Below are 9,322 nucleotides of genomic sequence, written 5' to 3' on the forward strand. Positions count from 1 at the left end.
AGATAGAGTGAGGGCGATACATAGATAGAGAGAGGGCGACAGATAGATAGAGTGAGGGCGATAGATAGATAGATAGAGTGAGGGCGATAGATAGATAGAGAGAGGGCGATAGATTGATAGAGTGAGGGCGATAGATAGATAGAGTGAGGGCGATAGATAGAGAGAGTGAGGGCGATAGATAGAGAGAGGGCGATAGATAGAGTGAGGGCGATAGATAGATAGAGTGAGGGCGATAGAGTGAGGGCGATAGATAGATAGATAGATAGATAGATAGATAGATAGATAGATAGATAGATAGATAGATAGATAGATAGATAGATAGAGTGAGGGCGATAGATAGATAGAGAGAGGGCGACAGATAGATAGAGTGAGGGCGATAGATAGATAGATAGAGTGAGGGCGATAGATAGATAGAGAGAGGGTGATAGATAGAGAGAGGGCGATAGATAGATAGAAGGAGGGCGATAGAAAGAGTGAGGGCGATAGATAGATAGAGTGAGGGCGATAGATAGAGTGAGGGCGATAGATAGATAGAGTGAGGGCGATAGATAGATAGAGTGAGGGCGATAGATAGAGTGAGGGCGATAGATAGAGAGAGGGCGATAGATAGAGAGAGGGCGATAGATAGATAGAAGGAGGGCGATAGATAGAGTGAGGGCGATAGATAGAGTGAGGGCGATAGATAGATAGAGTGAGGGCGATAGAGTGAGGGCGATAGATAGGTAGATAGAGTGAGGGCGATATATAGATAGATAGAGTGAGGGCGATAGATAGAGAGAGGGCGATATATAGAGAGAGGGCGATAGATAAATAGATACATAAATAGAGTGAGGGCGATAGATAAATAGAGTGAGGAAGAGTGGAGAGGCCAAGACAGTGAAGGGGCAGGAGAGAGTGAGACAGATATAGAGGAAGAGTGGAGAGGCCAAGACAGTGAAGGGGCAGGAGAGAGTGAGACGGAAACAGAGGAAGAGTGGAGAGGCCAAGACAGGGAAGGGGCAGGAGAGAGTGAGACAGAAATAGAGGAAGAGTGGAGAGGCCAAGACAGTGAAGGGGCAGGAGAGAGTGAAACAGAAATAGAGGAAGAGTGGAGAGGCCAAGACAGTGAAGGGGCAGGAGAGAGTGAGACGGAAACAGAGGAAGAGTGGAGAGGCCAAGACAGTGAAGGGGCAGGAGAGAGTGAGACAGAAATAGAGGAAGAGTGGAGAGGCCAGGACAGTGAAGGGGCAGGAGAGAGTGAAACAGAAATAGAGGAAGAGTGGAGAGCCCAAGACAGTGGAGGGGCAGGAGAGAGTGAGACAGAAATAGAGGAAGAGTGGCGAGGCCAAGACAGTGAAGGGGCAGGAGAGAGTGAAACAGAAATAGAGGAAGAGTGGAGAGGCCAAGACAGGGAAGGGGCAGGAGAGAGTGAAACAGAAATAGAGGAGGAGTGGAGAGGCCAAGACAGTGAAGGGGCAGGAGAGAGTGAGATGGAAACAGAGGAAGAGTGGAGAGGCCAGGACAGTGAAGGGGCAGGAGAGAGTGAAACAGAAATAGAGGAAGAGTGGAGAGGCCAAGACAGTGAAGGGGCAGGAGAGAGTGAGACGGAAACAGAGGAAGAGTGGAGAGGCCAAGACAGGGAAGGGGCAGGAGAGAGTGAGATGGAAACAGAGGAAGAGTGGAGAGGCCAAAACAGTGAAGGGGCAGGAGAGAGTGAGACAGAAACAAAGGAAGAGTGGAGAGGCCAAGACAGTGAAGGGGCAGGAGAGAGTGAGACGGAAACAGAGGAAGAGTGGAGAGGCCAAGACAGGGAAGGGGCAGGAGAGAGTGAGACAGAAATAAAGGAAGAGTGGAGAGGTCAAGACAGTGAAGGGGCAGGAGAGAGTCAGACAGAAATAGATGAAGAGTGGAGAGGCCAAGACAGGGAAGGAGCAGGAGAGAGTGAGACAGAAATAGAGGAAGAGTGGAGAGGCCAAGACAGTGAAGGGGCAGGATAGAGTGAGACAGAATAGAGGAAGAGTGGAGAGGCCAAGACAGTGAAGGGGCAGGAGAGAGTGAGACAGAAATAGAGGAAGAGTGGAGAGGCCAAGACAGTGAAGGGGCAGGAGAGAGTGAAACAGAAATAGAGGAAGAGTGGAGAGGCCAGGGCAGGGAAGGGGCAGGAGAGAGTGAGACAGAAATGAAAGGCACATGGCGAATTGCGAACAAATGTGAACATTAACAATGCAAAAATACAACAAAGCAAGGTGAAGTTGTGGTGTGCATGGACCTACACTGCATGCAGCTCTGCCACACCCAAGAATACCCTCGCCCAAATAACAAACTGCAGGAAGAAGCTGCCTCAGCCATGTCTGGAGGATGTAAGAAGGGGTCGACAGAAGGCCATTCCTGGCGAGGCAGCCATTGTTCCGGTGTCGTCCCCTTTACATGGTCAGTAGGAGCAAGTGGGAGGAGGGAGTGGGAGAGGGCTGTGAGATAGATCAAAGCCTTTACCATGATCAGTGGCCGCAGGCTGCCATTGGGAGGGAAGGGAAGTCTGGTGTGAGGCGTGGGGGCCGGGGGAGGGGGGAGCAGGCATATGGTGGAAAAGAGAATGAATTAAAAATGTACAGGCGCAAGGTATCCAATGTCAGTTTTAGAAGTCATTGGATATACGCAAAATAAGTTGATATGGGTGTTCGCATTTCAGGTTATGGTTTAAAAAATGTGGCAGACTCACTTTTTTGCTTCTGTGTATTTTTTTTTATCCGTCTGCAGCTGGCGCGGACTGTGGTTTCTGGCCGCGCTCCATTTCTGAAATGCACGAGTATTGAAAAACTGCTCGCTCTACCAATAGCAGAGCAGTGGGAGGGCAGGGGTTTCAATCAGCTACAAAAGTGAGCGGAGAGAACTCCTGCACACAGCAAAGCCATATGCCCGTACTCGCTGGACAGTTTACCGAAAGATTTGGCACCTGAGCTTGTTGACTGTGAGACCTGGGGTAAGACTTTTGCAGCGGTCTATTCGAGGTGCTACGGCACCCCGTCTGTGACCAATCTGGGTGCGGTCCTTAAACGTGTTCAGGATGAACACGGACCGGAGTCGGCGGTCGCATTGGGTATGCGCCTGTGTGGCTCCTTTGATGTAGTTTGCGATCTAATCCTTGCAAATGTCAAGGGAGATGCAGTGAACTTTCAGGTTGCTAACGCTTTAGCGTTAATTCCCGAGGCCGAAAGACCCCGTCAGTTGGCAAGGATCATTGTGGCTGCTTATAAAACGGTTGGCCGCAATGCGAAGGGGCTTAAGGCTTTTCCTGATAAAGAGAAAAAAGCAGCCCCAGGGTCAGACATCGGAAACTAGTGGTCAACAAAAGTCCAAGAAACAAAATTGGCCTAAAAAGCAGAATCAGGGTAAGCAACAACAACAACAAACACAGGTTTCTGCTCCTGAGTCTCCGTTGCCTGCGCAGTCGGATCGTGTTTATGATTTGCGCGACCGCGCGATGATTAAATCGCCTGAGAGGTTTCAGGCTTCTGACCAACGCTCTCCTCGTTCCTTTCGGGACTCATCGGCTCCGTCAACCGGTGGTGGAGGGGGCGGCAGGGGCCGGGGTGGCCAGCAAGGACGTGGTCAGCCCCGCCCGCGTAACGGTGGAGATCAGCAGGAAGGCTCTACGCCCAAGAGACCACAGTTTGCCACAAAGAAAGTCGCAGCCCTGACAGCGCATCGTTATGCCCCAGATAGTGAGAACGAGGCTTCGGAATCTGACGTGGGCTCTGACCTTGCTGGACAGCGCGGCGGAGATTACCATAGTGAGAGAGGCCCTCCGTCCACTGTTGAAGGTGACAGCGACTGACACTTATGTTGTGATTGAAACTGCTGATACCCATGTTGCTCCCCCTGAACGTCTTTTTGAAATTGTCCTGTTAATTGAAGGTGACATGCAGCAAACTGTAAAAGGGGTATTTTGGGAAAATCTCTCGTCTACGTATGACATTTTGCTTTCGGAGGCTGATTGGCCCCCACCTTTTGTTCTCGCAGCTCCGCGAGGGGAGGAGGTAATCCTGCCCAGTTTCGCGCACACTGTACCAAGAGTAGAAGCGCTGCATTTTGCAGAAGAGTGGGCTCTGGTGCTTGCGCCGGCTGTGTACCGCAATCAGTGTGGCTGGGATAAATTGTCACCAAGCCACGAGATTCCTTTACGGTCTCAACCGCAGCCTCAACCTCAATATCCCATACGGCGTGAAGCAAAAGCTTCAGTCGCGGCTATCCTTGAACAATTGGAATATCAAGGGTTTAATTGAAACGTGTGTGTCACCGATGAATAACCCCCTTTTTACTGTAAACAAGCCAGACGGCTCATATCATTTGGTTTTGGATTATAGGCATTTAAACTCGCATTGCCGTAACTGCGCAGTACAGAATACTCATGGCTCTGCTTTAGTGAATAGTCTTGAGCGTAAACGGTTCAAAACCACGCTCGACATTTCCAATGGTTTTTATGCACATAGATTAGACGGTCTAAGTTCTCAATGGACCAGTTTTACATGCGGCGGTGTGCAAAAAATGTTTCGGCGTCTCCCTATGGGCTATAAGGACAGTCCAGGAGTATTCTCCGCCCGCATTGTCTCTCTTCTGGAGGGAATCGACCCGGTTGCTTGTTCGTATGTGGATGACATTTATCTCACAGACGACGATCTTTGGGAGCATCTGTGTCGAGTAAATAGCATAATTTGTAACTTTGCTGACATTGGTTACAAGTTTAACTTTGCAAAGTCGCACATTGCAGAGTACACAGTGTTGTTTCTCGGTTACGAGCTTAACAACGAGGGAAAAGGGTTAGCCCCTCACTTCCTGGAGAAATGCGCACAATTGCGCTCTCCGACAACACTGAAAAAATTACAGTCTTTGCTGGGATTTTTAAATTTCGGGAGAACTTACATTCCGGAATATGCCCAGCGTATCAAGCCTTTGAATGCTTTGATACAACCATCTTTCTCCAAATCATGCTGGCTGCCTGAGCATTCAGCCATTCTGCAGTCTTTGCAGGCTGATTTGCTCGCTTCTGAATACTTACAAACTTGTGATAACCAGACCAACCTGGTGATAAGAATTATCCCTGGGGCGGTGGGTTTCACGTACCTGACCTTTAATGTAGGAGACACAGTACCTATTGCTTACAAGTCACACTTGTACACTTCGGCTGAATTGCGTTTTTCCACTGTGGAGAAAGTTTTAACGGCTGTGCAGATGGCAATTCTTAAGGAACGTGCCCTGTCACAAGGAAAGCGCATGTTGGTTGTTACCCCGTGTCCTGCCCTAGAGGCGGTTACGAAAGCCAGTATACCTAATTCCAAAGCTTTGCACCCTCGGTGGATTCAATGGGCTGCATCCTTGACGTCACAAGATGTCACGTTTGTTTTTGGCGCCGCTTTACGGTCGCAGGAGTATTTACAGTATGAATTTGTTCATCCTGCTCCCTTAGCAATGCGGCCGTTGGAGGATTTCCATTGTATCATTTACACTGATGGTTCGGCGCAGGTTGCGCATGGCTCTAAACATGCCTACGTTTCCGCTTGCGCCATTGTGGTCGGTGCCATGGTGAACGATGAGTTCAAGTCCAGTGTCGTGCACACGCAGACGCTCGGGGACTGCACCGCACAATTAGCTGAGCTTCGTGCTCTGATGCTTGCATTGGAGTACGCAGATCCAAGTGTGACGACTTTGATCGTAAGTGACTCTTACTACTGTGTCCAGTCTTACAATGAAAACTTGTTCTTTTGGATTCAGAATGAGTTTCGTGATTCCAAAGGTAGTACAATAAAACATAAAATGATCTGGGTCCGAGTGGCGGAACTTAAAGAGAAGTTGCCACTCGTGTTTGTGATTCATACTCTCGGTCATCAGCGTGTGGGGGTCCACGCTGTTGGCAATTCGCTTGCTGATGAAGCAGCGAAGTCAGCGGTATCAAAATACTTAGTTGCAGTAGTCACGAGGTCCAAAAGCAAAATTGATGATGACATCTTGGCAGCAGTTGCTGCAACAGAGAAGGGAAGTAAATATCCTGCGGGGTTCCCTTCTAAATACACATACCACTTAAGTCCCGATAAGGTTCCTTATGTGAAAATCCCTGATGTTGGCGAACGTCTAGTTCCCAACTCGGATCGCAGGGCTGCTTTGATTACAGCGGCTCATGAAGGTGTGGCGTCTGCGCATGCGGGCGTCTCAGCCACTGTAACTCAGCTACAACAAAGGTTCTGGTGGCGGGGACTGTACAAACAGACGCGCGATTATGTCCTTCAATGTGACATTTGCCAGCAGATTAAGCCTTCAACTGCTGCGCGTCCGCCTCAGACACAGTTGTACATCTCGAATAAACCGCTTGGATGCGTTTATTTAGATCACTGCGGTCCATTTTCTTCTGATACTGCATACAAGTACATCTTAGTAGCAGTTGATTCATGCACACGCTTTGTGTGGGTATGGCCACATCGGAGCGCTGATTCACGTACTGTCATTAAGGATTTGCGAGTCTTTGTGGGAATTTTTGCCTGTTGTACCTTCCATTCGGATCAGGGTCCGGCTTTCGCCTCTAAGGCGTATAAGGATGCTATGGTTTCGTTGGGGGTCCTAGTCAAGTTTTCGAGTCCATACAGGCCCGAGGGCAATAGTGTAGTTGAACGAATGAACCGCGACTTAAAGCAATCTTTGACAGCTCGAGTTATAGGCACTGGCAGAAACTGGTTAGCCCACCTCATAGGCGTGCAGCGTGCGCTTAATAATCTCCCTAGAAGGTCTCTGGGTGGGCGGACCCCGTACGAAATGCTCTTTGGTATCAAGATGTATGTCCCTGACCTCGATGGGCTAGACTGCAAGGCCCAGGCCACGGCCTTTGACTTAGATGAACATTGCAACGTTTTACAGAATCTACAAAAGACAAGAGACAGTCTTGCAAAGGAACATTTGCCCTCCACATCGGATGATGCGCTGCAGATCCCGGTAGTTGGCTGGCTACCCCAAGTTGGAGAACTGGTTCGAGAGAAGATCGATAACAAGAAAGAGTTCGGTCCCTCATATCGAGCACCGGTTCGAGTTCTTGGAGTGAAGGGCACAAGAACAGTCATTTTACCACCACTTCCAGGTCGTAAGGAAAACAGATTTATTTCTATTGACAATGTCAAGGCACACAGGGTGGCCGATTCTTCATAGCATGACACCGGCTGTATCCTGTCCTTCCATGGTGAGGCACTCTGTGCTGGCTATTACATCTGGTGCAGAACAGGAGGTGTCCCTCGAGATGCCTGCCATATCCAGTCCTTTATTAAATACTGTTCCTGTTACTAACATTGATGAGCTGACCTACACCTATCCTGCTGATTTATCAATGCCTGATTTACAGACTCGTTTGGCCGACCAGTCCAGATTCTCTTTTGACTCTGTTTCGGAACCTTCTAAGAAACCCTCAACTATTGCAAGATATGCCACGTTGTTTAAAAAACATTTTTTAATTCCCCCTTGGACATACATTTGGTTGATCCTATTTTCATTTTATCTTTTTATGTCAATTGGTTTTGTGTTTTATTTTTTCCGCCTGATCGATGGTCACTACGTTAAAGAAAGAACAGGAATTCGGTACCTTAATGGAACATTGGCCCCTCTTTCCTCTTCACATTCAGCGCACAGACTGAAACGAAACTTAAATACAGTTAACATTACTGCTTGGCCTGTCCTTGATGGGATTGTGTGGGATGCGGTTAGGTTTCAGATACATGGGCCCACTGAAGTGATTAATGTTCCAAATGTGTTTAGAGTAAAACATGGGAGATGTGATTAAACAAAATATACGTTCTGATGATTGGGATATTCAGGCCGTAGAAGCATTATTCTCTGATTTGAAATATTATGCTGCCTTCGATGCTGAGGATCTGTATTTAGATTCTATTAATTATGGTGATTTGTTTTGTTTTCAACACTATGGTAATCATTTTTTGCATAAGACAAATTCAAGGAGGGTTGCTGTAAATTATACACAATGGGAACATTGCCCTGCTCCATTAGGAGGCAGCTCCAATACATTTCTGAAAAAATACACTTATTTCGAAGACTTTAACCAATCGAATCCTGAGTCATTTTATTTTAAAATGACACAAAAGTCCATGTCCAAAGTTAGACTTACCGATACAAAATTACTGTATTCGAAGTCCTTTCTAGACAGGTTGGCTGTAGATGGCTACGAGTTTTGGAAAGTAACAATTGACCTTAAATCGGTTTGGGGTACCAAGGATTGGCAGGTACAAGGCACTGAGGCTTTGCACCGCGCATGTCTCATCCCGAATCACATGTTGTTTTTAAATTCATCCATTTTCCAAACAACATGCTTTGGATTGACTACTTCTAAAAAATTAAATACACCGACCATCCCAGATTTAGAGGAATATTCAGGTTGGGGTAAATTTACTGAATTGTCCATTCATGAGTTGCAAGCTCTATTGCACAATTCATCCTTTAACGTGTCCAGTTTGGATTCCAAGGGTTGGCTGATGTGGCATAGGAGTGCTGATTCTTGCCAACGTCGTTTTCTGGGTTTGGCTGAAGGGTTCACAGAAGTCAGACCCGATCCCCGTTTTGAAGAAGATTATACTGTCACAACTTATTCTGTGGGGAAGCTGTGTCAGAATTGGTTGCAACATTCCACATTAGCTGCAGTTAAACTACATCTGTCTCAATTAAATGATAATGTGGATTTGAACGATTTTATAAAAGGCCCAGCTAAAGGTAGATCTAAACGGTGGCTTTATGCAATTTACAATGAAATTTGGAACGTTTCCCAAATTGAGGCTGCTAAGCGCCTGAGAGCTATTGATCAAGCAAATTTAGAAAAAGTGCTTGAAGTTGTCGATAACAGTATTAACACGCTTTCTTCCCGAATTTACACGTTAAACAATATTGTGTCTTCTGTTGTTGACATTGTACATGATGAAGTGTCCGTGTTATATCATGGTCAAAATCAATTGCGTTCTGTGATGCAGTTTGCTTGGACACTACAGACTCTGAAGTCTGGTCGAGTGCCTTGGAATTATATGAACGTCTCGTCACTATTTGCCCCATTTAATTTTACTGAAAAACAGCGCATGCTTTCAATGAGAGATGCATCATTTTCTATGTTACACATTGAAAAATTAGAATCCTTGCCCTTTTCTGTGGCTGAGGCGACTGCTGCTACATGGCTTATCCATGGTGTTATTACCTTACCTTTTGCTCTGTATAAATTTACAAATTGTATGAAATATATGGCTATAGGGCGATATGAACCATTAGGCAGTGCTTTCCTCCATGAGACATGGTCTTTACCATACACTTACAG

This window comes from Lissotriton vulgaris, chromosome 1_1, assembly GCF_964263255.1.
Source record: "Lissotriton vulgaris chromosome 1_1, aLisVul1.2, whole genome shotgun sequence".
Lineage (NCBI taxonomy): Eukaryota > Metazoa > Chordata > Amphibia > Caudata > Salamandridae > Lissotriton > Lissotriton vulgaris.